We start from the raw sequence: 26,918 nt of genomic DNA on the forward strand, positions 1-26,918 counted from the left end.
AACCCACGATCGTACTAGGGATTTTAAGGTCTTCAGTCTATTGCTCTCACAACTGAGCTATTTTGGCAAGCTATACTGATAAAAATGTCTTTTTTTGGAGCTAAAGATTTTGCAAACTGAAATAACATAAAATGTTTTTCAAGATCAAAAACTGAAAACAACAGTTTTTGCTGCTAAATTGCAATTCAGTAGCAAAAGCAAACACCCAACCATGCTAAACCCCAGGATTGAACAAGACACCCTTAGATCTTCAGTCTAATGTTCTCACAACTGAGCTATTTCGCCAAGCTCTACTAATAAGATATTCTTTTATTGGGGCTAATAATAATGCAAACTGTAATAACATGAAATGAACTTGAAGACCAGAACCTGAACACGGCAGTTTCTGCTGCTAAATTGCTATTCTGTAACAAAAAAACAGCAACTAAATATGCCAAAACCCGGATCGAACCAGGGACCTTTATATCTTCAGTCTAACACTCTCCCAACTGAGCTATTTTGGCTAATTGTGAAAGATGTCAAGCCGTATTTGGGGTTTTAGGCTGGGAAAAAAAGAGCATTAAGTGTTCTTGATGAACAACACCTGATAATGAAAGATTCTGCTGGTAAATTGCTATTCTGTAACAAAAATACAGCAACTAAACATGCCGAATCCTGGGATCGAACCCAGGAGATTTAGATCTTCAGTTTAATGCTCTCACAAAAGAGCTATTGCGTGTAAGTCTGACGTTTAGAAAGTCTTTTTTGGTGTTTAAGATAAGGCAAACTGAAAGAACATCAAGTGTCCTAGAGGGCGAAACCTGAAAATTAAAGTTTCTGCTGCTAAATTTCTTTTTGCTGACTTGCTACTCAGTAACAAACTGCAAACACCCAAACATGTGGAAACCCACGATCGTACTAGGGATTTTAAGGTCTTCAGTCTATTGCTCTCACAACTGAGCTATTTTGGCAAGCTATACTGATAAAAATGTCTTTTTTTGGAGCTAAAGATTTTGCAAACTGAAATAACATAAAATGTTTTTCAAGATCAAAAACTGAAAACAACAGTTTTTGCTGCTAAATTGCTATTCAGTAGCAAAAGCAAACACCCAACCATGCTAAACCCCAGGATTGAACAAGACACCCTTAGATCTTCAGTCTAATGTTCTCACAACTGAGCTATTTCGCCAAGCTCTACTAATAAGAAATTCTTTTATTGGGGCTAATAATAATGCAAACTGTAATAACATGAAATGATCTTGAAGACCAGAACCTGAACACGGCAGTTTCTGCTGCTAAATTGCTATTCTGTAACAAAAAAACAGCAACTAAATATGCCGAAACCCGGGATCGAACCAGGGACCTTTAAATCTTCAGTCTAACTCTCTCCCAACTGAGCTATTTCGGCTAATTGTGAAAGATGCCAAGCCGTATTTGGGGTTTTAGGCTGGGGAAAAAAAGAGCATTAAGTGTTCTTGATGTACAACACCTGATAATGAAAGATTCTGCTGGTAAATTGCTATTCTGTAACAAAAATACAGCAACTAAACATGCCGAATCCTGGGATCGAACCCAGGACCTTTAGATCTTCAGTTTAATGCTCTCACAAAAGAGCTATTGCGTGTAAGTCTGACGTTTAGAAAGTCTTTTTTGGTGTTTAAGATAAGGCAAACTGAAAGAACATCAAGTGTCCTAGAGGGCGAAACCTGAAAATGAAAGTTTCTGCTGCTAAATTTCTTTTTGCTGAATAACAAACTGCAAACACCCAAACATGTGGAAACCCACAATCGTACTAGGGATTTTAAGGTCTTCAGTCTATTGCTCTCACAACTGAGCTATTTTGGCAAGCTATACTGATAAGAATGTCTTATTTTAGGAGCTAAAGATTTTGCAAACTGAAATAACATAAAATGCTTTTCAAGATCAAAACCTGAACACAACAGTTTTTGCTGCTAAATTGCTATTCAGTAGCAAAAGCAAACACCCAACCATGCTAAACCCCAGGATTGAACAAGACACCCTTAGATCTTCAGTCTAATGTTGTCACAACTGAGCTATTTCGCCAAGCTCTACTAATAAGACATTCTTTTATTGGGGCTAATAATAATGCAAACTGTAATAACATGAAATGTTCTTGAAGACCAGAACCTGAACACGGCAGTTTCTGCTGCTAAATTGCTATTCTGTAACAAAAAAACAGCAACTAAATATGCCGAAACCCGGGATCGAACCAGGGACCTTTAGATCTTCAGTCTAACGCTCTCCCAACTGAGCTATTTCGGCTAATTGTGACAGATGTGAAGTCGTATTTGGGATTTTAGGTTGGGAAAAAAAGAGCATCAAGTGTTCTTGAAGAGCAACACCTTATAATGAAAGATTCTGCTGGTAAATTGCTATTCTGTAACAAAAATACAGCTACTAAACATGCCGAAACCCGGGATCTAACCAGGGACTTATAGATCTTCAGTCTAATGCTCTCCCAAATGAGATATTGCAGCTACGTCTGACATTTGGAAAGTCTTTTTTGGTGTTTAAGATAAGGCAAACTGAAAGAACATCAAGTGTCCTAGAGGGCGAAACCTGAAAATAAACGTTTCTGCTGCTAAATTTCTTTTTGCTGAATTGCTACTCAGTAACAAAATGCAAACACCCAAACATGTGGAAACCCACGATCGTACTAGGGATTTTAAGGTCTTCAGTCTATTGCTCTCACAACTGAGCTATTTTGGCAAGCTATACTGATAAGAATGTCTTTTTTTGGAGCTAAAGATTTTGCAAACTGAAATAACATAAAATGTTTTTCAAGATCAAAAACTGAAAACAACAGTTTTTGCTGCTAAATTGCTATTCAGTAGCAAAAGCAAACACCCAACCATGCTAAACCCCAGGATTGAACAAGACACCCTTAGATCTTCAGTCTAATGTTCTCACAACTGAGCTATTTCGCCAAGCTCTACTAATAAGAAATTCTTTTATTGGGGCTAATAATAATGCAAACTGTAATAACATGAAATGATCTTGAAGACCAGAACCTGAACACGGCAGTTTCTGCTGCTAAATTGCTATTCTGTAACAAAAAAACAGCAACTAAATATGCCGAAACCCGGGATCGAACCAGGGACCTTTAAATCTTCAGTCTAACTCTCTCCCAACTGAGCTATTTCGGCTAATTGTGAAAGATGCCAAGCCGTATTTGGGGTTTTAGGCTGGGGAAAAAAAGAGCATTAAGTGTTCTTGATGTACAACACCTGATAATGAAAGATTCTGCTGGTAAATTGCTATTCTGTAACAAAAATACAGCAACTAAACATGCCGAATCCTGGGATCGAACCCAGGACCTTTAGATCTTCAGTTTAATGCTCTCACAAAAGAGCTATTGCGTGTAAGTCTGACGTTTAGAAAGTCTTTTTTGGTGTTTAAGATAAGGCAAACTGAAAGAACATCAAGTGTCCTAGAGGGCGAAACCTGAAAATGAAAGTTTCTGCTGCTAAATTTCTTTTTGCTGAATAACAAACTGCAAACACCCAAACATGTGGAAACCCACAATCGTACTAGGGATTTTAAGGTCTTCAGTCTATTGCTCTCACAACTGAGCTATTTTGGCAAGCTATACTGATAAGAATGTCTTATTTTAGGAGCTAAAGATTTTGCAAACTGAAATAACATAAAATGCTTTTCAAGATCAAAACCTGAACACAACAGTTTTTGCTGCTAAATTGCTATTCAGTAGCAAAAGCAAACACCCAACCATGCTAAACCCCAGGATTGAACAAGACACCCTTAGATCTTCAGTCTAATGTTGTCACAACTGAGCTATTTCGCCAAGCTCTACTAATAAGACATTCTTTTATTGGGGCTAATAATAATGCAAACTGTAATAACATGAAATGTTCTTGAAGACCAGAACCTGAACACGGCAGTTTCTGCTGCTAAATTGCTATTCTGTAACAAAAAAACAGCAACTAAATATGCCGAAACCCGGGATCGAACCAGGGACCTTTAGATCTTCAGTCTAACGCTCTCCCAACTGAGCTATTTCGGCTAATTGTGACAGATGTGAAGTCGTATTTGGGATTTTAGGTTGGGAAAAAAAGAGCATCAAGTGTTCTTGAAGAGCAACACCTTATAATGAAAGATTCTGCTGGTAAATTGCTATTCTGTAACAAAAATACAGCTACTAAACATGCCGAAACCCGGGATCTAACCAGGGACTTATAGATCTTCAGTCTAATGCTCTCCCAAATGAGATATTGCAGCTACGTCTGACATTTGGAAAGTCTTTTTTGGTGTTTAAGATAAGGCAAACTGAAAGAACATCAAGTGTCCTAGAGGGCGAAACCTGAAAATAAACGTTTCTGCTGCTAAATTTCTTTTTGCTGAATTGCTACTCAGTAACAAAATGCAAACACCCAAACATGTGGAAACCCACGATCGTACTAGGGATTTTAAGGTCTTCAGTCTATTGCTCTCACAACTGAGCTATTTTGGCAAGCTATACTGATAAGAATGTCTTTTTTTGGAGCTAAAGATTTTGCAAACTGAAATAACATAAAATGTTTTTCAAGATCAAAAACTGAAAACAACAGTTTTTGCTGCTAAATTGCTATTCAGTAGCAAAAGCAAACACCCAACCATGCTAAACCCCAGGATTGAACAAGACACCCTTAGATCTTCAGTCTAATGTTGTCACAACTGAGCTATTTCGCCAAGCTCTACTAATAAGAAATTATTTTATTGGGGCTAATAATAATGCAAACTGTAATAACATGAAATGTTCTTGAAGACCAGAACCTGAACACGGCAGTTTCTGCTGCTAAATTGCTATTCTGTAACAAAAAAAAACAGCAACTAAATATGCCAAAACCCAGGATCAAACCAGGGACCTTTAGATCTTCAGTCTAACGCTCTCCCAACTGAGCTATTTCGGCTAATTGTGACAGATGCAAAGTCGTATTTGGGGTTTTAGGTTGGGAAAAAAAGAGCATCAAGTGTTCTTGAAGAGCAACACCTTATAATGAAAGATTCTGCTGGTAAATTGCTATTCTGTAACAAAAATACAGCTACTAAACATGCCGAAACCCGGGACTTATAGATCTTCAGTCTAATGCTCTCCCAAATGAGCTATTGCAGCTACGTCTGACATTTGGAAAGTCTTTTTTGGTGTTTAAGATAAGGCAAACTGAAAGAACATCAAGTGTCCTAGAGGGCGAAACCTGAAAATAAACGTTTCTGCTGCTAAATTTCTTTTTGCTGAATTGCTACTCAGTAACAAAATGCAAACACCCAAACATGTGGAAACCCACGATCGTACTAGGGATTTTAAGGTCTTCAGTCTATTGCTCTCACAACTGAGCTATTTTGGCAAGCTATACTGATAAGAATGTCTTTTTTTGGAGCTAAAGATTTTGCAAACTGAAATAACATAAAATGTTTTTCAAGATCAAAAACTGAAAACAACAGTTTTTGCTGCTAAATTGCAATTCAGTAGCAAAAGCAAACACCCAACCATGCTAAACCCCAGGATTGAACAAGACACCCTTAGATCTTCAGTCTAATGTTCTCACAACTGAGCTATTTCGCCAAGCTCTACTAATAAGATATTCTTTTATTGGGGCTAATAATAATGCAAACTGTAATAACATGAAATGAACTTGAAGACCAGAACCTGAACACGGCAGTTTCTGCTGCTAAATTGCTATTCTGTAACAAAAAAACAGCAACTAAATATGCCAAAACCCAGATCGAACCAGGGACCTTTATATCTTCAGTCTAACACTCTCCCAACTGAGCTATTTTGGCTAATTGTGAAAGATGTCAAGCCGTATTTGGGGTTTTAGGCTGGGAAAAAAAGAGCATTAAGTGTTCTTGATGAACAACACCTGATAATGAAAGATTCTGCTGGTAAATTGCTATTCTGTAACAAAAATACAGCAACTAAACATGCCGAATCCTGGGATCGAACCCAGGAGATTTAGATCTTCAGTTTAATGCTCTCACAAAAGAGCTATTGCGTGTAAGTCTGACGTTTAGAAAGTCTTTTTTGGTGTTTAAGATAAGGCAAACTGAAAGAACATCAAGTGTCCTAGAGGGCGAAACCTGAAAATTAAAGTTTCTGCTGCTAAATTTCTTTTTGCTGACTTGCTACTCAGTAACAAACTGCAAACACCCAAACATGTGGAAACCCACGATCGTACTAGGGATTTTAAGGTCTTCAGTCTATTGCTCTCACAACTGAGCTATTTTGGCAAGCTATACTGATAAAAATGTCTTTTTTTGGAGCTAAAGATTTTGCAAACTGAAATAACATAAAATGTTTTTCAAGATCAAAAACTGAAAACAACAGTTTTTGCTGCTAAATTGCTATTCAGTAGCAAAAGCAAACACCCAACCATGCTAAACCCCAGGATTGAACAAGACACCCTTAGATCTTCAGTCTAATGTTCTCACAACTGAGCTATTTCTCCAAGCTCTACTAATAAGAAATTCTTTTATTGGGGCTAATAATAATGCAAACTGTAATAACATGAAATGATCTTGAAGACCAGAACCTGAACACGGCAGTTTCTGCTGCTAAATTGCTATTCTGTAACAAAAAAACAGCAACTAAATATGCCGAAACCCGGGATCGAACCAGGGACCTTTAAATCTTCAGTCTAACTCTCTCCCAACTGAGCTATTTCGGCTAATTGTGAAAGATGCCAAGCCGTATTTGGGGTTTTAGGCTGGGGAAAAAAAGAGCATTAAGTGTTCTTGATGTACAACACCTGATAATGAAAGATTCTGCTGGTAAATTGCTATTCTGTAACAAAAATACAGCAACTAAACATGCCGAATCCTGGGATCGAACCCAGGACCTTTAGATCTTCAGTTTAATGCTCTCACAAAAGAGCTATTGCGTGTAAGTCTGACGTTTAGAAAGTCTTTTTTGGTGTTTAAGATAAGGCAAACTGAAAGAACATCAAGTGTCCTAGAGGGCGAAACCTGAAAATGAAAGTTTCTGCTGCTAAATTTCTTTTTGCTGAATAACAAACTGCAAACACCCAAACATGTGGAAACCCACAATCGTACTAGGGATTTTAAGGTCTTCAGTCTATTGCTCTCACAACTGAGCTATTTTGGCAAGCTATACTGATAAGAATGTCTTATTTTAGGAGCTAAAGATTTTGCAAACTGAAATAACATAAAATGCTTTTCAAGATCAAAACCTGAACACAACAGTTTTTGCTGCTAAATTGCTATTCAGTAGCAAAAGCAAACACCCAACCATGCTAAACCCCAGGATTGAACAAGACACCCTTAGATCTTCAGTCTAATGTTGTCACAACTGAGCTATTTCGCCAAGCTCTACTAATAAGACATTCTTTTATTGGGGCTAATAATAATGCAAACTGTAATAACATGAAATGTTCTTGAAGACCAGAACCTGAACACGGCAGTTTCTGCTGCTAAATTGCTATTCTGTAACAAAAAAACAGCAACTAAATATGCCGAAACCCGGGATCGAACCAGGGACCTTTAGATCTTCAGTCTAACGCTCTCCCAACTGAGCTATTTCGGCTAATTGTGACAGATGTGAAGTCGTATTTGGGATTTTAGGTTGGGAAAAAAAGAGCATCAAGTGTTCTTGAAGAGCAACACCTTATAATGAAAGATTCTGCTGGTAAATTGCTATTCTGTAACAAAAATACAGCTACTAAACATGCCGAAACCCGGGATCTAACCAGGGACTTATAGATCTTCAGTCTAATGCTCTCCCAAATGAGATATTGCAGCTACGTCTGACATTTGGAAAGTCTTTTTTGGTGTTTAAGATAAGGCAAACTGAAAGAACATCAAGTGTCCTAGAGGGCGAAACCTGAAAATAAACGTTTCTGCTGCTAAATTTCTTTTTGCTGAATTGCTACTCAGTAACAAAATGCAAACACCCAAACATGTGGAAACCCACGATCGTACTAGGGATTTTAAGGTCTTCAGTCTATTGCTCTCACAACTGAGCTATTTTGGCAAGCTATACTGATAAGAATGTCTTTTTTTGGAGCTAAAGATTTTGCAAACTGAAATAACATAAAATGTTTTTCAAGATCAAAAACTGAAAACAACAGTTTTTGCTGCTAAATTGCTATTCAGTAGCAAAAGCAAACACCCAACCATGCTAAACCCCAGGATTGAACAAGACACCCTTAGATCTTCAGTCTAATGTTCTCACAACTGAGCTATTTCGCCAAGCTCTACTAATAAGAAATTCTTTTATTGGGGCTAATAATAATGCAAACTGTAATAACATGAAATGATCTTGAAGACCAGAACCTGAACACGGCAGTTTCTGCTGCTAAATTGCTATTCTGTAACAAAAAAACAGCAACTAAATATGCCGAAACCCGGGATCGAACCAGGGACCTTTAAATCTTCAGTCTAACTCTCTCCCAACTGAGCTATTTCGGCTAATTGTGAAAGATGCCAAGCCGTATTTGGGGTTTTAGGCTGGGGAAAAAAAGAGCATTAAGTGTTCTTGATGTACAACACCTGATAATGAAAGATTCTGCTGGTAAATTGCTATTCTGTAACAAAAATACAGCAACTAAACATGCCGAATCCTGGGATCGAACCCAGGACCTTTAGATCTTCAGTTTAATGCTCTCACAAAAGAGCTATTGCGTGTAAGTCTGACGTTTAGAAAGTCTTTTTTGGTGTTTAAGATAAGGCAAACTGAAAGAACATCAAGTGTCCTAGAGGGCGAAACCTGAAAATGAAAGTTTCTGCTGCTAAATTTCTTTTTGCTGAATAACAAACTGCAAACACCCAAACATGTGGAAACCCACAATCGTACTAGGGATTTTAAGGTCTTCAGTCTATTGCTCTCACAACTGAGCTATTTTGGCAAGCTATACTGATAAGAATGTCTTATTTTAGGAGCTAAAGATTTTGCAAACTGAAATAACATAAAATGCTTTTCAAGATCAAAACCTGAACACAACAGTTTTTGCTGCTAAATTGCTATTCAGTAGCAAAAGCAAACACCCAACCATGCTAAACCCCAGGATTGAACAAGACACCCTTAGATCTTCAGTCTAATGTTGTCACAACTGAGCTATTTCGCCAAGCTCTACTAATAAGACATTCTTTTATTGGGGCTAATAATAATGCAAACTGTAATAACATGAAATGTTCTTGAAGACCAGAACCTGAACACGGCAGTTTCTGCTGCTAAATTGCTATTCTGTAACAAAAAAACAGCAACTAAATATGCCGAAACCCGGGATCGTACCAGGGACCTTTAGATCTTCAGTCTAACGCTCTCCCAACTGAGCTATTTCGGCTAATTGTGACAGATGTGAAGTCGTATTTGGGATTTTAGGTTGGGAAAAAAAGAGCATCAAGTGTTCTTGAAGAGCAACACCTTATAATGAAAGATTCTGCTGGTAAATTGCTATTCTGTAACAAAAATACAGCTACTAAACATGCCGAAACCCGGGATCTAACCAGGGACTTATAGATCTTCAGTCTAATGCTCTCCCAAATGAGATATTGCAGCTACGTCTGACATTTGGAAAGTCTTTTTTGGTGTTTAAGATAAGGCAAACTGAAAGAACATCAAGTGTCCTAGAGGGCGAAACCTGAAAATAAACGTTTCTGCTGCTAAATTTCTTTTTGCTGAATTGCTACTCAGTAACAAAATGCAAACACCCAAACATGTGGAAACCCACGATCGTACTAGGGATTTTAAGGTCTTCAGTCTATTGCTCTCACAACTGAGCTATTTTGGCAAGCTATACTGATAAGAATGTCTTTTTTTGGAGCTAAAGATTTTGCAAACTGAAATAACATAAAATGTTTTTCAAGATCAAAAACTGAAAACAACAGTTTTTGCTGCTAAATTGCTATTCAGTAGCAAAAGCAAACACCCAACCATGCTAAACCCCAGGATTGAACAAGACACCCTTAGATCTTCAGTCTAATGTTGTCACAACTGAGCTATTTCGCCAAGCTCTACTAATAAGAAATTATTTTATTGGGGCTAATAATAATGCAAACTGTAATAACATGAAATGTTCTTGAAGACCAGAACCTGAACACGGCAGTTTCTGCTGCTAAATTGCTATTCTGTAACAAAAAAAAACAGCAACTAAATATGCCAAAACCCAGGATCAAACCAGGGACCTTTAGATCTTCAGTCTAACGCTCTCCCAACTGAGCTATTTCGGCTAATTGTGACAGATGCAAAGTCGTATTTGGGGTTTTAGGTTGGGAAAAAAAGAGCATCAAGTGTTCTTGAAGAGCAACACCTTATAATGAAAGATTCTGCTGGTAAATTGCTATTCTGTAACAAAAATACAGCTACTAAACATGCCGAAACCCGGGACTTATAGATCTTCAGTCTAATGCTCTCCCAAATGAGCTATTGCAGCTACGTCTGACATTTGGAAAGTCTTTTTTGGTGTTTAAGATAAGGCAAACTGAAAGAACATCAAGTGTCCTAGAGGGCGAAACCTGAAAATAAACGTTTCTGCTGCTAAATTTCTTTTTGCTGAATTGCTACTCAGTAACAAAATGCAAACACCCAAACATGTGGAAACCCACGATCGTACTAGGGATTTTAAGGTCTTCAGTCTATTGCTCTCACAACTGAGCTATTTTGGCAAGCTATACTGATAAGAATGTCTTTTTTTGGAGCTAAAGATTTTGCAAACTGAAATAACATAAAATGTTTTTCAAGATCAAAAACTGAAAACAACAGTTTTTGCTGCTAAATTGCAATTCAGTAGCAAAAGCAAACACCCAACCATGCTAAACCCCAGGATTGAACAAGACACCCTTAGATCTTCAGTCTAATGTTCTCACAACTGAGCTATTTCGCCAAGCTCTACTAATAAGAAATTCTTTTATTGGGGCTAATAATAATGCAAACTGTAATAACATGAAATGAACTTGAAGACCAGAACCTGAACACGGCAGTTTCTGCTGCTAAATTGCTATTCTGTAACAAAAAAACAGCAACTAAATATGCCAAAACCCGGATCGAACCAGGGACCTTTATATCTTCAGTCTAACACTCTCCCAACTGAGCTATTTTGGCTAATTGTGAAAGATGTCAAGCCGTATTTGGGGTTTTAGGCTGGGAAAAAAAGAGCATTAAGTGTTCTTGATGAACAACACCTGATAATGAAAGATTCTGCTGGTAAATTGCTATTCTGTAACAAAAATACAGCAACTAAACATGCCGAATCCTGGGATCGAACCCAGGAGATTTAGATCTTCAGTTTAATGCTCTCACAAAAGAGCTATTGCGTGTAAGTCTGACGTTTAGAAAGTCTTTTTTGGTGTTTAAGATAAGGCAAACTGAAAGAACATCAAGTGTCCTAGAGGGCGAAACCTGAAAATTAAAGTTTCTGCTGCTAAATTTCTATTTGCTGACTTGCTACTCAGTAACAAACTGCAAACACCCAAACATGTGGAAACCCACAATCGTACTAGGGATTTTAAGGTCTTCAGTCTATTGCTCTCACAACTGAGCTATTTTGGCAAGCTATACTGATAAAAATGTCTTTTTTTGGAGCTAAAGATTTTGCAAACTGAAATAACATAAAATGTTTTTCAAGATCAAAAACTGAAAACAACAGTTTTTGCTGCTAAATTGCTATTCAGTAGCAAAAGCAAACACCCAACCATGCTAAACCCCAGGATTGAACAAGACACCCTTAGATCTTCAGTCTAATGTTCTCACAACTGAGCTATTTCGCCAAGCTCTACTAATAAGAAATTCTTTTATTGGGGCTAATAATAATGCAAACTGTAATAACATGAAATGATCTTGAAGACCAGAACCTGAACACGGCAGTTTCTGCTGCTAAATTGCTATTCTGTAACAAAAAAACAGCAACTAAATATGCCGAAACCCGGGATCGAACCAGGGACCTTTAGATCTTCAGTCTAACTCTCTCCCAACTGAGCTATTTCGGCTAATTGTGAAAGATGCCAAGCCGTATTTGGGGTTTTAGGCTGGGGAAAAAAAGAGCATTAAGTGTTCTTGATGTACAACACCTGATAATGAAAGATTCTGCTGGTAAATTGCTATTCTGTAACAAAAATACAGCAACTAAACATGCCGAATCCTGGGATCGAACCCAGGACCTTTAGATCTTCAGTTTAATGCTCTCACAAAAGAGCTATTGCGTGTAAGTCTGACGTTTAGAAAGTCTTTTTTGGTGTTTAAGATAAGGCAAACTGAAAGAACATCAAGTGTCCTAGAGGGCGAAACCTGAAAATGAAAGTTTCTGCTGCTAAATTTCTTTTTGCTGAATAACAAACTGCAAACACCCAAACATGTGGAAACCCACAATCGTACTAGGGATTTTAAGGTCTTCAGTCTATTGCTCTCACAACTGAGCTATTTTGGCAAGCTATACTGATAAGAATGTCTTATTTTAGGAGCTAAAGATTTTGCAAACTGAAATAACATAAAATGCTTTTCAAGATCAAAACCTGAACACAACAGTTTTTGCTGCTAAATTGCTATTCAGTAGCAAAAGCAAACACCCAACCATGCTAAACCCCAGGATTGAACAAGACACCCTTAGATCTTCAGTCTAATGTTGTCACAACTGAGCTATTTCGCCAAGCTCTACTAATAAGACATTCTTTTATTGGGGCTAATAATAATGCAAACTGTAATAACATGAAATGTTCTTGAAGACCAGAACCTGAACACGGCAGTTTCTGCTGCTAAATTGATATTCTGTAACAAAAAAACAGCAACTAAATATGCCGAAACCCGGGATCGAACCAGGGACCTTTAGATCTTCAGTCTAACGCTCTCCCAACTGAGCTATTTCGGCTAATTGTGACAGATGTGAAGTCGTATTTGGGATTTTAGGTTGGGAAAAAAAGAGCATCAAGTGTTCTTGAAGAGCAACACCTTATAATGAAAGATTCTGCTGGTAAATTGCTATTCTGTAACAAAAATACAGCTACTAAACATGCCGAAACCCGGGATCTAAGCAGGGACTTATAGATCTTCAGTCTAATGCTCTCCCAAATGAGATATTGCAGCTACGTCTGACATTTGGAAAGTCTTTTTTGGTGTTTAAGATAAGGCAAACTGAAAGAACATCAAGTGTCCTAGAGGGCGAAACCTGAAAATGAAAGTTTCTGCTGCTAAATTTCTTTTTGCTGAATTGCTACTCAGTAACAAAATGCAAACACCCAAACATGTGGAAACCCACGATCGTACTAGGGATTTTAAGGTCTTCAGTCTATTGCTCTCACAACTGAGCTATTTTGGCAAGCTATACTGATAAGAATGTCTTTTTTTGGAGCTAAAGATTTTGCAAACTGAAATAACATAAAATGTTTTTCAAGATCAAAAACTGAAAACAACAGTTTTTGCTGCTAAATTGCTATTCAGTAGCAAAAGCAAACACCCAACCATGCTAAACCCCAGGATTGAACAAGACACCCTTAGATCTTCAGTCTAATGTTGTCACAACTGAGCTATTTCGCCAAGCTCTACTAATAAGAAATTATTTTATTGGGGCTAATAATAATGCAAACTGTAATAACATGAAATGTTCTTGAAGACCAGAACCTGAACACAGCAGTTTCTGCTGCTAAATTGCTATTCTGTAACAAAAAAAACAGCAACTAAATATGCCAAAACCCAGGATAGAACCAGGGACCTTTCGATCTTCAGTCTAACGCTCTCCCAACTGAGCTATTTCGGCTAATTGTGACAGATGTGAAGTCGTATTTGGGGTTTTAGGTTGGGAAAAAAAGAGCATCAAGTGTTCTTGAAGAACAACACCTTATAATGAAAGATTCTGCTGGTAAATTGCTATTCTGTAACAAAAATACAGCTACTAAACATGCCGAAACCCCGGATCGAACCAGGGACTTATAGATCTTCAGTCTAATGCTCTCCCAAATGAGCTATTGCAGCTACATCTGACATTTGGAAAGTCTTTTTTGGTGTTTAAGATAAGGCAAACTGAAAGAACATCAAGTGTCCTAGAGGGCGAAACCTGAAAATAAACGTTTCTGCTGCTAAATTTCTTTTTGCTGAATTGCTACTCAGTAACAAAATGCAAACACCCAAACATGTGGAAACCCACGATCGTACTAGGGATTTTAAGGTCTTCAGTCTATTGCTCTCACAACTGAGCTATTTTGGCAAGCTATACTGATAAGAATGTCTTTTTTTGGAGCTAAAGATTTTGCAAACTGAAATAACATAAAATGTTTTTCAAGATCAAAAACTGAAAACAACAGTTTTTGCTGCTAAATTGCAATTCAGTAGCAAAAGCAAACACCCAACCATGCTAAACCCCAGGATTGTACAAGACACCCTTAGATCTTCAGTCTAATGTTCTCACAACTGAGCTATTTCGCCAAGCTCTACTAATAAGAAATTCTTTTATTGGGGCTAATAATAATGCAAACTGTAATAACATGAAATGATCTTGAAGACCAGAACCTGAACACGGCAGTTTCTGCTGCTAAATTGCTATTCTGTAACAAAAAAACAGCAACTAAATACGCCGAAACCCAGGATCGAACCAGGAACCTTTAGATCTTCAGTCTAACGCTCTCCCAACTGAGCTATTTCGGCTAATTGTGAAAGATGCCAAGCCGTATTTGGGGTTTTAGGCTGGGAAAAAAAAGAGCATTAAGTGTTCTTGATGTACAACACCTGATAATGAAAGATTCTGCTAGTAAATTGCTATTCTGTAACAAAAATACAGCAACTAAACATGCCGAATCCTGGGATCGAACCCAGGAGCTTTAGATCTTCAGTTTAATGCTCTCACAAAAGAGCTATTGCGTGTAAGTCTGACGTTTAGAAAGTCTTTTTTGGTGTTTAAGATAAGGCAAACTGAAAGAACATCAAGTGTCCTAGAGGGCGAAACCTGAAAATGAAAGTTTCTGCTGCTAAATTTCTTTTTGCTGAATAACAAACTGCAAACACCCAAACATGTGGAAACCCACAATCGTACTAGGGATTTTAAGGTCTTCAGTCTATTGCTCTCACAACTGAGCTATTTTGGCAAGCTATACTGATAAGAATGTCTTTTTTTAGGAGCTAAAGATTTTGCAAACTGAAATAACATAAAATGCTTTTCAAGATCAAAACCTGAACACAACAGTTTTTGCTGCTAAATTGCTATTCAGTAGCAAAAGCAAACACCCAACCATGCTAAACCCCAGGATTGAACAAGACACCCTTAGATCTTCAGTCTAATGTTGTTACAACTGAGCTATTTCGCCAAGCTCTACTAATAAGAAATTCTTTTATTGGGGCTAATAATAATGCAAACTGTAATAACATGAAATGTTCTTGAAGACCAGAACCTGAACACGGCAGTTTCTGCTGCTAAATTGCTATTCTGTAACAAAAAAAACAGCAACTAAATATGCCGAAACCCGGGATCGAACCAGGAGCCTTTAGATCTTCAGTCTAACGCTCTCCCAACTGAGCTATTTCGGCTAATTGTGACAGATGTCAAGTCGTATTTGGGGTTTTAGGTTGGGAAAAAAAGAGCATCAAGTGTTCTTGAAGAGCAACACCTTATAATGAAAGATTCTGCTGGTAAATTGCTATTCTGTAACAAAAATACAGCTACTAAACATGCCGAAACCCGGGATCGAACCAGGGACTTATAGATTTTCAGTCTAATGCTCTCCCAAATGAGCTATTGCAGCTACGTCTGACATTTGGAAAGTCTTTTTTGGTGTTTAAGATAAGGCAAACTGAAAGAACATCAAGTGTCCTAGAGGGCGAAACCTGAAAATAAACGTTTCTGCTGCTAAATTTCTTTTTGCTGAATTGCTACTCAGTAACAAAATGCAAACACCCAAACATGTGGAAACCCACGATCGTACTAGGGATTTTAAGGTCTTCAGTCTATTGCTCTCACAACTGAGCTATTTTGGCAAGCTATACTGATAAGAATGTCTTTTTTTGGAGCTAAAGATTTTGCAAACTGAAATAACATAAAATGTTTTTCAAGATCAAAAACTGAAAACAACAGTTTTTGCTGCTAAATTGCTATTCAGTAGCAAAAGCAAACACCCAACCATGCTAAACCCCAGGATTGAACAAGACACCCTTAGATCTTCAGTCTAATGTTCTCACAACTGAGCTATTTCGCCAAGCTCTACTAATAAGAAATTCTTTTATTGGGGCTAATAATAATGCAAACTGTAATAACATGAAATGAACTTGAAGACCAGAACCTGAACACGGCAGTTTCTGCTGCTAAATTGCTATTCTGTAACAAAAAAACAGCAACTAAATATGCCGAAACCCGGGATCGAACCAGGGACCTTTATATCTTCAGTCTAAAACTCTCCCAACTGAGCTATTTCGGCTAATTGTGAAAGATGTCAAGCCGTATTTGGGGTTTTAGGCTGGGGAAAAAAGAGCATTAAGTGTTCTTGATGAACAACACCTGATAATGAAAGATTCTGCTGGTAAATTGCTATTCTGTAACAAAAATACAGCAACTAAACATGCCGAATCCTGGGATCGAACCCAGGAGCTTTAGATCTTCAGTTTAATGCTCTCACAAAAGAGCTATTGCGTGTAAGTCTGACGTTTAGAAAGTCTTTTTTGGTGTTTAAGATAAGGCAAACTGAAAGAACATCAAGTGTCCTAGAGGGCGAAACCTGAAAATGAAAGTTTCTGCTGCTAAATTTCTTTTTGCTGACTTGCTACTCAGTAACAAACTGCAAACACCCAAACATGTGGAAACCCACGATCGTACTAGGGATTTTAAGGTCTTCAGTCTATTGCTCTCACAACTGAGCTATTTTGGCAAGCTATACTGAAAAAAATGTCTTTTTTTGGAGCTAAAGATTTTGCAAACTGAAATAACATAAAATGTTTTTCAAGATCAAAAACTGAAAACAACAGTTTTTGCTGCTAAATTGCTATTCAGTAGCAAAAGCAAACACCCAACCATGCTAAACCCCAGGATTGAACAAGACACCCTTAGATCTTCAGTCTAATGTTCTCACAACTGAGCTATTTCGCCAAGCTCTACTAATAAGAAATTCTTTTATTGGGGCTAATAATAATGCAAACTGTAATAACATGAAATGATCTTGAAGACCAGAACCTGAACACGGCAGTTTCTGCTGCTAAACTGCTATTCTGTAACAAAAAAACAGCAACTAAATATGCCGAAACCCGGGATCGAACCAGGGACCTTTAGATCTTCAGTCTAACGCTCTCCCAACTGAGCTATTTCGGCTAATTGTGAAAGATGTCAAGCCGTATTTGGGATTTTAGGCTGGGGAAAAAAAGAGCGTTAAGTGTTCTTGATGTACAACACCTGATAATGAAAGATTCTGCTGGTAAATTGCTATTCTGTAACAAAAATACAGCAACTAAACATGCCGAATCCTGGGATCAAACCCAGGACCTTTAGATCTTTAGTTTAATGCTCTCACAAAAGAGCTATTGCGTGTAAGTCTGACGTTTAGAAAGTCTTTTTTGGTGTTTAAGATAAGGCAAACTGAAAGAACATCAAGTGTCCTAGAGGGCGAAACCTGAAAATGAAAGTTTCTGCTGCTAAATTTCTTTTTGCTGAATAACAAACTGCAAACACCCAAACATGTGGAAACCCACAATCGTACTAGGGATTTTAAGGTCTTCAGTCTATTGCTCTCACAACTGAGCTATTTTGGCAAGCTATACTGATAAGAATGTCTTTTTTTAGGAGCTAAAGATTTTGCAAACTGAAATAACATAAAATGCTTTTCAAGATCAAAACCTGAACACAACAGTTTTTGCTGCTAAATTGCTATTCAGTAGCAAAAGCAAACACCCAACCATGCTAAACCCCAGGATTGAACAAGACACCCTTAGATCTTCAGTCTAATGTTGTCACAACTGAGCTATTTCGCCAAGCTCTACTAATAAGAAATTCTTTTATTGGGGCTAATAATAATGCAAACTGTAATAACATGAAATGTTCTTGAAGACCAGAACCTGAACACGGCAGTTTCTGCTGCTAAATTGCTATTCTGTAACAAAAAAAACAGCAACTAAATATGCCGAAACCCGGGATCGAACCAGGGACCTTTAGATCTTCAGTCTAACGCTCTCCCAACTGAGCTATTTCGGCTAATTGTGAAAGATGTCAAGCCGTATTTGGAGTTTTAGGCTGGGAAAAAAAAGAGCATTAAGTGTTCTTGATGTACAACACTTGATAATGAAAGATTCTGATGGTAAATTGCTATTCTGTAACAAAAATACAGCAACTAAACATGCCGAATCCTGGGATCGAACCCAGGACCTTTAGATCTTCAGTTTAATGCTCTCACAAAAGAGCTATTGCGTGTAAGTCTGACGTTTAGAACGTCTTTTTTGGTGTTTAAGATAAGGCAAACTGAAAGAACATCAAGTGTCCTAGAGGGCGAAACCTGAAAATGGAAGTTTCTGCTGCTAAATTTCTTTTTGCTGAATAACAAACTGCAAACACCCAAACATGTGGAAACCCACAATCGTACTAGGGATTTTAAGGTCTTCAGTCTATTGCTCTCACAACTGAGCTATTTTGGCAAGCTATACTGATAAGAATGTCTTATTTTAGGAGCTAAAGATTTTGCAAACTGAAATAACATAAAATGCTTTTCAAGATCAAAACCTGAACACAACAGTTTTTGCTGCTAAATTGCTATTCAGTAGCAAAAGCAAACACCCAACCATGCTAAACCCCAGGATTGAACAAGACACCCTTAGATCTTCAGTCTAATGTTGTCACAACTGAGCTATTTCGCCAAGCTCTACTAATAAGACATTCTTTTATTGGGGCTAATAATAATGCAAACTGTAATAACATGAAATGTTCTTGAAGACCAGAACCTGAACACGGCAGTTTCTGCTGCTAAATTGATATTCTGTAACAAAAAAACAGCAACTAAATATGCCGAAACCCGGGATCGAACCAGGGACCTTTAGATCTTCAGTCTAACGCTCTCCCAACTGAGCTATTTCGGCTAATTGTGACAGATGTGAAGTCGTATTTGGGATTTTAGGTTGGGAAAAAAAGAGCATCAAGTGTTCTTGAAGAGCAACACCTTATAATGAAAGATTCTGCTGGTAAATTGCTATTCTGTAACAAAAATACAGCTACTAAACATGCCGAAACCCGGGATCTAAGCAGGGACTTATAGATCTTCAGTCTAATGCTCTCCCAAATGAGATATTGCAGCTACGTCTGACATTTGGAAAGTCTTTTTTGGTGTTTAAGATAAGGCAAACTGAAAGAACATCAAGTGTCCTAGAGGGCGAAACCTGAAAATGAAAGTTTCTGCTGCTAAATTTCTTTTTGCTGAATTGCTACTCAGTAACAAAATGCAAACACCCAAACATGTGGAAACCCACGATCGTACTAGGGATTTTAAGGTCTTCAGTCTATTGCTCTCACAAATGAGCTATTTTGGCAAGCTATACTGATAAGAATGTCTTTTTTTGGAGCTAAAGATTTTGCAAACTGAAATAACATAAAATGTTTTTCAAGATCAAAAACTGAAAACAACAGTTTTTGCTGCTAAATTGCTATTCAGTAGCAAAAGCAAACACCCAACCATGCTAAACCCCAGGATTGAACAAGACACCCTTAGATCTTCAGTCTAATGTTGTCACAACTGAGCTATTTCGCCAAGCTCTACTAATAAGAAATTATTTTATTGGGGCTAATAATAATGCAAACTGTAATAACATGAAATGTTCTTGAAGACCAGAACCTGAACACAGCAGTTTCTGCTGCTAAATTGCTATTCTGTAACAAAAAAAACAGCAACTAAATATGCCAAAACCCAGGATAGAACCAGGGACCTTTCGATCTTCAGTCTAACGCTCTCCCAACTGAGCTATTTCGGCTAATTGTGACAGATGTGAAGTCGTATTTGGGGTTTTAGGTTGGGAAAAAAAGAGCATCAAGTGTTCTTGAAGAACAACACCTTATAATGAAAGATTCTGCTGGTAAATTGCTATTCTGTAACAAAAATACAGCTACTAAACATGCCGAAACCCCGGATCGAACCAGGGACTTATAGATCTTCAGTCTAATGCTCTCCCAAATGAGCTATTGCAGCTACATCTGACATTTGGAAAGTCTTTTTTGGTGTTTAAGATAAGGCAAACTGAAAGAACATCAAGTGTCCTAGAGGGCGAAACCTGAAAATAAACGTTTCTGCTGCTAAATTTCTTTTTGCTGAATTGCTACTCAGTAACAAAATGCAAACACCCAAACATGTGGAAACCCACGATCGTACTAGGGATTTTAAGGTCTTCAGTCTATTGCTCTCACAACTGAGCTATTTTGGCAAGCTATACTGATAAGAATGTCTTTTTTTGGAGCTAAAGATTTTGCAAACTGAAATAACATAAAATGTTTTTCAAGATCAAAAACTGAAAACAACAGTTTTTGCTGCTAAATTGCAATTCAGTAGCAAAAGCAAACACCCAACCATGCTAAACCCCAGGATTGTACAAGACACCCTTAGATCTTCAGTCTAATGTTCTCACAACTGAGCTATTTCGCCAAGCTCTACTAATAAGAAATTCTTTTATTGGGGCTAATAATAATGCAAACTGTAATAACATGAAATGATCTTGAAGACCAGAACCTGAACACGGCAGTTTCTGCTGCTAAATTGCTATTCTGTAACAAAAAAACAGCAACTAAATACGCCGAAACCCAGGATCGAACCAAGAACCTTTAGATCTTCAGTCTAACGCTCTCCCAACTGAGCTATTTCGGCTAATTGTGAAAGATGCCAAGCCGTATTTGGGGTTTTAGGCTGGGAAAAAAAAGAGCATTAAGTGTTCTTGATGTACAACACCTGATAATGAAAGATTCTGCTAGTAAATTGCTATTCTGTAACAAAAATACAGCAACTAAACATGCCGAATCCTGGGATCGAACCCAGGAGCTTTAGATCTTCAGTTTAATGCTCTCACAAAAGAGCTATTGCGTGTAAGTCTGACGTTTAGAAAGTCTTTTTTGGTGTTTAAGATAAGGCAAACTGAAAGAACATCAAGTGTCCTAGAGGGCGAAACCTGAAAATGAAAGTTTCTGCTGCTAAATTTCTTTTTGCTGAATAACAAACTGCAAACACCCAAACATGTGGAAACCCACAATCGTACTAGGGATTTTAAGGTCTTCAGTCTATTGCTCTCACAACTGAGCTATTTTGGCAAGCTATACTGATAAGAATGTCTTTTTTTAGGAGCTAAAGATTTTGCAAACTGAAATAACATAAAATGCTTTTCAAGATCAAAACCTGAACACAACAGTTTTTGCTGCTAAATTGCTATTCAGTAGCAAAAGCAAACACCCAACCATGCTAAACCCCAGGATTGAACAAGACACCCTTAGATCTTCAGTCTAATGTTGTTACAACTGAGCTATTTCGCCAAGCTCTACTAATAAGAAATTCTTTTATTGGGGCTAATAATAATGCAAACTGTAATAACATGAAATGTTCTTGAAGACCAGAACCTGAACACGGCAGTTTCTGCTGCTAAATTGCTATTCTGTAACAAAAAAAACAGCAACTAAATATGCCGAAACCCGGGATCGAACCAGGAGCCTTTAGATCTTCAGTCTAACGCTCTCCCAACTGAGCTATTTCGGCTAATTGTGACAGATGTCAAGTCGTATTTGGGGTTTTAGGTTGGGAAAAAAAGAGCATCAAGTGTTCTTGAAGAGCAACACCTTATAATGAAAGATTCTGCTGGTAAATTGCTATTCTGTAACAAAAATACAGCTACTAAACATGCCGAAACCCGGGATCGAACCAGGGACTTATAGATCTTCAGTCTAATGCTCTCCCAAATGAGCTATTGCAGCTACGTCTGACATTTGGAAAGTCTTTTTTGGTGTTTAAGATAAGGCAAACTGAAAGAACATCAAGTGTCCTAGAGGGCGAAACCTGAAAATAAACGTTTCTGCTGCTAAATTTCTTTTTGCTGAATTGCTACTCAGTAACAAAATGCAAACACCCAAACATGTGGAAACCCACGATCGTACTAGGGATTTTAAGGTCTTCAGTCTATTGCTCTCACAACTGAGCTATTTTGGCAAGCTATACTGATAAGAATGTCTTTTTTTGGAGCTAAAGATTTTGCAAACTGAAATAACATAAAATGTTTTTCAAGATCAAAAACTGAAAACAACAGTTTTTGCTGCTAAATTGCTATTCAGTAGCAAAAGCAAACACCCAACCATGCTAAACCCCAGGATTGAACAAGACACCCTTAGATCTTCAGTCTAATGTTCTCACAACTGAGCTATTTCGCCAAGCTCTACTAATAAGAAATTCTTTTATTGGGGCTAATAATAATGCAAACTGTAATAACATGAAATGAACTTGAAGACCAGAACCTGAACACGGCAGTTTCTGCTGCTAAATTGCTATTCTGTAACAAAAAAACAGCAACTAAATATGCCGAAACCCGGGATCGAACCAGGGACCTTTATATCTTCAGTCTAAAACTCTCCCAACTGAGCTATTTCGGCTAATTGTGAAAGATGTCAAGCCGTATTTGGGGTTTTAGGCTGGGGAAAAAAGAGCATTAAGTGTTCTTGATGAACAACACCTGATAATGAAAGATTCTGCTGGTAAATTGCTATTCTGTAACAAAAATACAGCAACTAAACATGCCGAATCCTGGGATCGAACCCAGGAGCTTTAGATCTTCAGTTTAATGCTCTCACAAAAGAGCTATTGCGTGTAAGTCTGACGTTTAGAAAGTCTTTTTTGGTGTTTAAGATAAGGCAAACTGAAAGAACATCAAGTGTCCTAGAGGGCGAAACCTGAAAATGAAAGTTTCTGCTGCTAAATTTCTTTTTGCTGACTTGCTACTCAGTAACAAACTGCAAACACCCAAACATGTGGAAACCCACGATCGTACTAGGGATTTTAAGGTCTTCAGTCTATTGCTCTCACAACTGAGCTATTTTGGCAAGCTATACTGAAAAAAATGTCTTTTTTTGGAGCTAAAGATTTTGCAAACTGAAATAACATAAAATGTTTTTCAAGATCAAAAACTGAAAACAACAGTTTTTGCTGCTAAATTGCTATTCAGTAGCAAAAGCAAACACCCAACCATGCTAAACCCCAGGATTGAACAAGACACCCTTAGATCTTCAGTCTAATGTTCTCACAACTGAGCTATTTCGCCAAGCTCTACTAATAAGAAATTCTTTTATTGGGGCTAATAATAATGCAAACTGTAATAACATGAAATGATCTTGAAGACCAGAACCTGAACACGGCAGTTTCTGCTGCTAAACTGCTATTCTGTAACAAAAAAACAGCAACTAAATATGCCGAAACCCGGGATCGAACCAGGGACCTTTAGATCTTCAGTCTAACGCTCTCCCAACTGAGCTATTTCGGCTAATTGTGAAAGATGTCAAGCCGTATTTGGGATTTTAGGCTGGGGAAAAAAAGAGCGTTAAGTGTTCTTGATGTACAACACCTGATAATGAAAGATTCTGCTGGTAAATTGCTATTCTGTAACAAAAATACAGCAACTAAACATGCCGAATCCTGGGATCAAACCCAGGACCTTTAGATCTTTAGTTTAATGCTCTCACAAAAGAGCTATTGCGTGTAAGTCTGACGTTTAGAAAGTCTTTTTTGGTGTTTAAGATAAGGCAAACTGAAAGAACATCAAGTGTCCTAGAGGGCGAAACCTGAAAATGAAAGTTTCTGCTGCTAAATTTCTTTTTGCTGAATAACAAACTGCAAACACCCAAACATGTGGAAACCCACAATCGTACTAGGGATTTTAAGGTCTTCAGTCTATTGCTCTCACAACTGAGCTATTTTGGCAAGCTATACTGATAAGAATGTCTTTTTTTAGGAGCTAAAGATTTTGCAAACTGAAATAACATAAAATGCTTTTCAAGATCAAAACCTGAACACAACAGTTTTTGCTGCTAAATTGCTATTCAGTAGCAAAAGCAAACACCCAACCATGCTAAACCCCAGGATTGAACAAGACACCCTTAGATCTTCAGTCTAATGTTGTCACAACTGAGCTATTTCGCCAAGCTCTACTAATAAGAAATTCTTTTATTGGGGCTAATAATAATGCAAACTGTAATAACATGAAATGTTCTTGAAGACCAGAACCTGAACACGGCAGTTTCTGCTGCTAAATTGCTATTCTGTAACAAAAAAAACAGCAACTAAATATGCCGAAACCCGGGATCGAACCAGGGACCTTTAGATCTTCAGTCTAACGCTCTCCCAACTGAGCTATTTCGGATAATTGTGAAAGATGTCAAGCCGTATTTGGAGTTTTAGGCTGGGAAAAAAAAGAGCATTAAGTGTTCTTGATGTACAACACTTGATAATGAAAGATTCTGATGGTAAATTGCTATTCTGTAACAAAAATACAGCAACTAAACATGCCGAATCCTAGGATCGAACCCAGGACCTTTAGATCTTCAGTTTAATGCTCTCACAAAAGAGCTATTGCGTGTAAGTCTGACGTTTAGAACGTCTTTTTTGGTGTTTAAGATAAGGCAAACTGAAAGAACATCAAGTGTCCTAGAGGGCGAAACCTGAAAATGGAAGTTTCTGCTGCTAAATTTCTTTTTGCTGAATAACAAACTGCAAACACCCAAACATGTGGAAACCCACAATCGTACTAGGGATTTTAAGGTCTTCAGTCTATTGCTCTCACAACTGAGCTATTTTTGCAAGCTATACTGATAAGAATGTCTTATTTTAGGAGCTAAAGATTTTGCAAACTGAAATAACATAAAATGCTTTTCAAGATCAAAACCTGAACACAACAGTTTTTGCTGCTAAATTGCTATTCAGTAGCAAAAGCAAACACCCAACCATGCTAAACCCCAGGATTGAACAAGACACCCTTAGATCTTCAGTCTAATGTTGTCACAACTGAGCTATTTCGCCAAGCTCTACTAATAAGAAATTCTTTTATTGGGGCTAATAATAATGCAAACTGTAATAACATGAAATGTTCTTGAAGACCAGAACCTGAACACGGCAGTTTCTGCTGCTAAATTGCTATTCTGTAACAAAAAAACAGCAACTAAATATGCCGAAACCCGGGATCGAACCAGGGACCTTTAGATCTTCAGTCTAACTCTCTCCCAACTGAGCTATTTCGGCTAATTGTGAAAGATGTCAAGCCGTATTTGGGGTTTTAGGCTGGGAAAAAAAGAGCATTAAGTGTTCTTGATGAACAACACCTGATAATGAAAGATTCTGCTGGTAATTTGCTATTCTGTAACAAAAATACAGCAACTAAACATGCCGAATCCTGGGATCGAACCCAGGAGATTTAGATCTTCAGTTTAATGCTCTCACAAAAGAGCTATTGCGTGTAAGTCTGACGTTTAGAAAGTCTTTTTTGGTGTTTAAGATAAGGCAAACTGAAAGAACATCAAGTGTCCTAGAGGGCGAAACCTGAAAATAAAAGTTTCAGCTGCTAAATTTCTTTTTGCTGACTTGCTACTCAGTAACAAACTGCAAACACCCAAACATGTGGAAACCCACGATCATACTAGGGATTTTAAGGTCTTCAGTCTATTGCTCTCACAACTGAGCTATTTTGGCAAGCTATACTGATAAAAATGTCTTTTTTTGGAGCTAAAGATTTTGCAAACTGAAATAACATAAAATGTTTTTCAAGATCAAAAACTGAAAACAACAGTTTTTGCTGCTAAATTGCTATTCAGTAGCAAAAGCAAACACCCAACCATGCTAAACCCCAGGATTGAACAAGACACCCTTAGATCTTCAGTCTAATGTTCTCACAACTGAGCTATTTCGCCAAGCTCTACTAATAAGAAATTCTTTTATTGGGGCTAATAATAATGCAAACTGTAATAACATGAAATGATCTTGAAGACCAGAACCTGAACACGGCAGTTTCTGCTGCTAAATTGCTATTCTATAACAAAAAAACAGCAACTAAATATGCCGAAACCCGGGATCGAACCAGGGACCTTTAGATCTTCAGTCTAACGCTCTCCCAACTGAGCTATTTCGGCTAATTGTGAAACATGCCAAGCCGTATTTGGGGTTTTAGGCTGGGAAAAAAAAGAGCATTAAGTGTTCTTGATGTACAACACCTGATAATGAAAGATTCTGCTAGTAAATTGCTATTCTGTAACAAAAATACAGCAACTAAACATGCCGAATCCTGGGATCGAACCCAGGACCTTTAGATCTTCAGTTTAATGCTCTCACAAAAGAGCTATTGCGTGTAAGTCTGACGTTTAGAAAGTCTTTTTTGGTGTTTAAGATAAGGCAAACTGAAAGAACATCAAGTGTCCTAGAGGGCGAAACCTGAAAATGAAAGTTTCTGCTGCTAAATTTCTTTTTGCTGAATAACAAACTGCAAACACCCAAACATGTGGAAACCCACAATCGTACTAGGGATTTTAAGGTCTTCAGTCTATTGCTCTCACAACTGAGCTATTTTGGCAAGCTATACTGATAAGAATGTCTTTTTTTAGGAGCTAAAGATTTTGCAAACTGAAATAACATAAAATGCTTTTCAAGATCAAAACCTGAACACAACAGTTTTTGCTGCTAAATTGCTATTCAGTAGCAAAAGCAAACACCCAACCATGCTAAACCCCAGGATTGAACAAGACACCCTTAGATCTTCAGTCTAATGTTGTCACAACTGAGCTATTTCGCCAAGCTCTACTAATAAGAAATTCTTTTATTGGGGCTAATAATAATGCAAACTGTAATAACATGAAATGTTCTTGAAGACCAGAACCTGAACACGGCAGTTTCTGCTGCTAAATTGCTATTCTGTAACAGAAAAAACAGCAACTAAATATGCCGAAACCCGGGATCGAACCAGGGACCTTTAGATCTTCAGTCTAACGCTCTCCCAACCGAGATATTTCGGCTAATTGTGACAGATGTCA

At 37.7% G+C, this 26,918-nt stretch overlaps 33 non-coding genes across 33 annotated transcripts; all 33 read right to left on the minus strand.

Annotated features, from left to right (window-relative positions):
• Positions 1 to 431: 431 nt before the first annotated feature.
• Positions 432 to 503, minus strand: TRNAF-GAA (transfer RNA phenylalanine (anticodon GAA)). The gene has a single exon. It is a non-coding gene; the product is annotated as a tRNA-Phe (tRNA).
• Positions 504 to 1,314: 811 nt separating this feature from the next.
• TRNAF-GAA (transfer RNA phenylalanine (anticodon GAA)) lies at positions 1,315 to 1,387 on the minus strand. The gene has a single exon. It is a non-coding gene; the product is annotated as a tRNA-Phe (tRNA).
• Positions 1,388 to 2,189: 802 nt separating this feature from the next.
• TRNAF-GAA (transfer RNA phenylalanine (anticodon GAA)) lies at positions 2,190 to 2,262 on the minus strand. The gene has a single exon. It is a non-coding gene; the product is annotated as a tRNA-Phe (tRNA).
• An 811-nt stretch (positions 2,263 to 3,073) lies between these two features.
• Positions 3,074 to 3,146, minus strand: TRNAF-GAA (transfer RNA phenylalanine (anticodon GAA)). Its single transcript has one exon. It is a non-coding gene; the product is annotated as a tRNA-Phe (tRNA).
• An 802-nt stretch (positions 3,147 to 3,948) lies between these two features.
• On the minus strand, positions 3,949 to 4,021 carry TRNAF-GAA (transfer RNA phenylalanine (anticodon GAA)). The gene has a single exon. It is a non-coding gene; the product is annotated as a tRNA-Phe (tRNA).
• Positions 4,022 to 4,834: 813 nt separating this feature from the next.
• TRNAF-GAA (transfer RNA phenylalanine (anticodon GAA)) lies at positions 4,835 to 4,907 on the minus strand. Its single transcript has one exon. It is a non-coding gene; the product is annotated as a tRNA-Phe (tRNA).
• Positions 4,908 to 5,706: 799 nt separating this feature from the next.
• TRNAF-GAA (transfer RNA phenylalanine (anticodon GAA)) lies at positions 5,707 to 5,778 on the minus strand. The gene has a single exon. It is a non-coding gene; the product is annotated as a tRNA-Phe (tRNA).
• An 811-nt stretch (positions 5,779 to 6,589) lies between these two features.
• TRNAF-GAA (transfer RNA phenylalanine (anticodon GAA)) lies at positions 6,590 to 6,662 on the minus strand. Its single transcript has one exon. It is a non-coding gene; the product is annotated as a tRNA-Phe (tRNA).
• An 802-nt stretch (positions 6,663 to 7,464) lies between these two features.
• On the minus strand, positions 7,465 to 7,537 carry TRNAF-GAA (transfer RNA phenylalanine (anticodon GAA)). The gene has a single exon. It is a non-coding gene; the product is annotated as a tRNA-Phe (tRNA).
• Positions 7,538 to 8,348: 811 nt separating this feature from the next.
• Positions 8,349 to 8,421, minus strand: TRNAF-GAA (transfer RNA phenylalanine (anticodon GAA)). The gene has a single exon. It is a non-coding gene; the product is annotated as a tRNA-Phe (tRNA).
• Positions 8,422 to 9,223: 802 nt separating this feature from the next.
• On the minus strand, positions 9,224 to 9,296 carry TRNAF-GAA (transfer RNA phenylalanine (anticodon GAA)). The gene has a single exon. It is a non-coding gene; the product is annotated as a tRNA-Phe (tRNA).
• Positions 9,297 to 10,109: 813 nt separating this feature from the next.
• TRNAF-GAA (transfer RNA phenylalanine (anticodon GAA)) lies at positions 10,110 to 10,182 on the minus strand. Its single transcript has one exon. It is a non-coding gene; the product is annotated as a tRNA-Phe (tRNA).
• Positions 10,183 to 10,981: 799 nt separating this feature from the next.
• On the minus strand, positions 10,982 to 11,053 carry TRNAF-GAA (transfer RNA phenylalanine (anticodon GAA)). The gene has a single exon. It is a non-coding gene; the product is annotated as a tRNA-Phe (tRNA).
• Positions 11,054 to 11,864: 811 nt separating this feature from the next.
• Positions 11,865 to 11,937, minus strand: TRNAF-GAA (transfer RNA phenylalanine (anticodon GAA)). The gene has a single exon. It is a non-coding gene; the product is annotated as a tRNA-Phe (tRNA).
• An 802-nt stretch (positions 11,938 to 12,739) lies between these two features.
• On the minus strand, positions 12,740 to 12,812 carry TRNAF-GAA (transfer RNA phenylalanine (anticodon GAA)). The gene has a single exon. It is a non-coding gene; the product is annotated as a tRNA-Phe (tRNA).
• An 812-nt stretch (positions 12,813 to 13,624) lies between these two features.
• TRNAF-GAA (transfer RNA phenylalanine (anticodon GAA)) lies at positions 13,625 to 13,697 on the minus strand. Its single transcript has one exon. It is a non-coding gene; the product is annotated as a tRNA-Phe (tRNA).
• An 811-nt stretch (positions 13,698 to 14,508) lies between these two features.
• Positions 14,509 to 14,581, minus strand: TRNAF-GAA (transfer RNA phenylalanine (anticodon GAA)). Its single transcript has one exon. It is a non-coding gene; the product is annotated as a tRNA-Phe (tRNA).
• An 803-nt stretch (positions 14,582 to 15,384) lies between these two features.
• Positions 15,385 to 15,457, minus strand: TRNAF-GAA (transfer RNA phenylalanine (anticodon GAA)). The gene has a single exon. It is a non-coding gene; the product is annotated as a tRNA-Phe (tRNA).
• Positions 15,458 to 15,599: 142 nt separating this feature from the next.
• TRNAF-GAA (transfer RNA phenylalanine (anticodon GAA)) lies at positions 15,600 to 15,672 on the minus strand. Its single transcript has one exon. It is a non-coding gene; the product is annotated as a tRNA-Phe (tRNA).
• Positions 15,673 to 16,268: 596 nt separating this feature from the next.
• On the minus strand, positions 16,269 to 16,341 carry TRNAF-GAA (transfer RNA phenylalanine (anticodon GAA)). Its single transcript has one exon. It is a non-coding gene; the product is annotated as a tRNA-Phe (tRNA).
• An 811-nt stretch (positions 16,342 to 17,152) lies between these two features.
• On the minus strand, positions 17,153 to 17,225 carry TRNAF-GAA (transfer RNA phenylalanine (anticodon GAA)). The gene has a single exon. It is a non-coding gene; the product is annotated as a tRNA-Phe (tRNA).
• Positions 17,226 to 18,028: 803 nt separating this feature from the next.
• Positions 18,029 to 18,101, minus strand: TRNAF-GAA (transfer RNA phenylalanine (anticodon GAA)). The gene has a single exon. It is a non-coding gene; the product is annotated as a tRNA-Phe (tRNA).
• An 802-nt stretch (positions 18,102 to 18,903) lies between these two features.
• TRNAF-GAA (transfer RNA phenylalanine (anticodon GAA)) lies at positions 18,904 to 18,976 on the minus strand. The gene has a single exon. It is a non-coding gene; the product is annotated as a tRNA-Phe (tRNA).
• An 812-nt stretch (positions 18,977 to 19,788) lies between these two features.
• TRNAF-GAA (transfer RNA phenylalanine (anticodon GAA)) lies at positions 19,789 to 19,861 on the minus strand. Its single transcript has one exon. It is a non-coding gene; the product is annotated as a tRNA-Phe (tRNA).
• An 811-nt stretch (positions 19,862 to 20,672) lies between these two features.
• TRNAF-GAA (transfer RNA phenylalanine (anticodon GAA)) lies at positions 20,673 to 20,745 on the minus strand. Its single transcript has one exon. It is a non-coding gene; the product is annotated as a tRNA-Phe (tRNA).
• Positions 20,746 to 21,548: 803 nt separating this feature from the next.
• Positions 21,549 to 21,621, minus strand: TRNAF-GAA (transfer RNA phenylalanine (anticodon GAA)). The gene has a single exon. It is a non-coding gene; the product is annotated as a tRNA-Phe (tRNA).
• Positions 21,622 to 21,763: 142 nt separating this feature from the next.
• TRNAF-GAA (transfer RNA phenylalanine (anticodon GAA)) lies at positions 21,764 to 21,836 on the minus strand. Its single transcript has one exon. It is a non-coding gene; the product is annotated as a tRNA-Phe (tRNA).
• A 596-nt stretch (positions 21,837 to 22,432) lies between these two features.
• Positions 22,433 to 22,505, minus strand: TRNAF-GAA (transfer RNA phenylalanine (anticodon GAA)). Its single transcript has one exon. It is a non-coding gene; the product is annotated as a tRNA-Phe (tRNA).
• An 811-nt stretch (positions 22,506 to 23,316) lies between these two features.
• TRNAF-GAA (transfer RNA phenylalanine (anticodon GAA)) lies at positions 23,317 to 23,389 on the minus strand. The gene has a single exon. It is a non-coding gene; the product is annotated as a tRNA-Phe (tRNA).
• Positions 23,390 to 24,192: 803 nt separating this feature from the next.
• Positions 24,193 to 24,265, minus strand: TRNAF-GAA (transfer RNA phenylalanine (anticodon GAA)). Its single transcript has one exon. It is a non-coding gene; the product is annotated as a tRNA-Phe (tRNA).
• An 802-nt stretch (positions 24,266 to 25,067) lies between these two features.
• TRNAF-GAA (transfer RNA phenylalanine (anticodon GAA)) lies at positions 25,068 to 25,140 on the minus strand. The gene has a single exon. It is a non-coding gene; the product is annotated as a tRNA-Phe (tRNA).
• An 811-nt stretch (positions 25,141 to 25,951) lies between these two features.
• Positions 25,952 to 26,024, minus strand: TRNAF-GAA (transfer RNA phenylalanine (anticodon GAA)). Its single transcript has one exon. It is a non-coding gene; the product is annotated as a tRNA-Phe (tRNA).
• Positions 26,025 to 26,827: 803 nt separating this feature from the next.
• Positions 26,828 to 26,900, minus strand: TRNAF-GAA (transfer RNA phenylalanine (anticodon GAA)). The gene has a single exon. It is a non-coding gene; the product is annotated as a tRNA-Phe (tRNA).
• Positions 26,901 to 26,918: the final 18 nt, after the last annotated feature.

This window comes from Pseudophryne corroboree, chromosome 4 (assembly GCF_028390025.1).
Source record: "Pseudophryne corroboree isolate aPseCor3 chromosome 4, aPseCor3.hap2, whole genome shotgun sequence".
In the NCBI taxonomy this organism is placed as follows: domain Eukaryota; kingdom Metazoa; phylum Chordata; class Amphibia; order Anura; family Myobatrachidae; genus Pseudophryne; species Pseudophryne corroboree.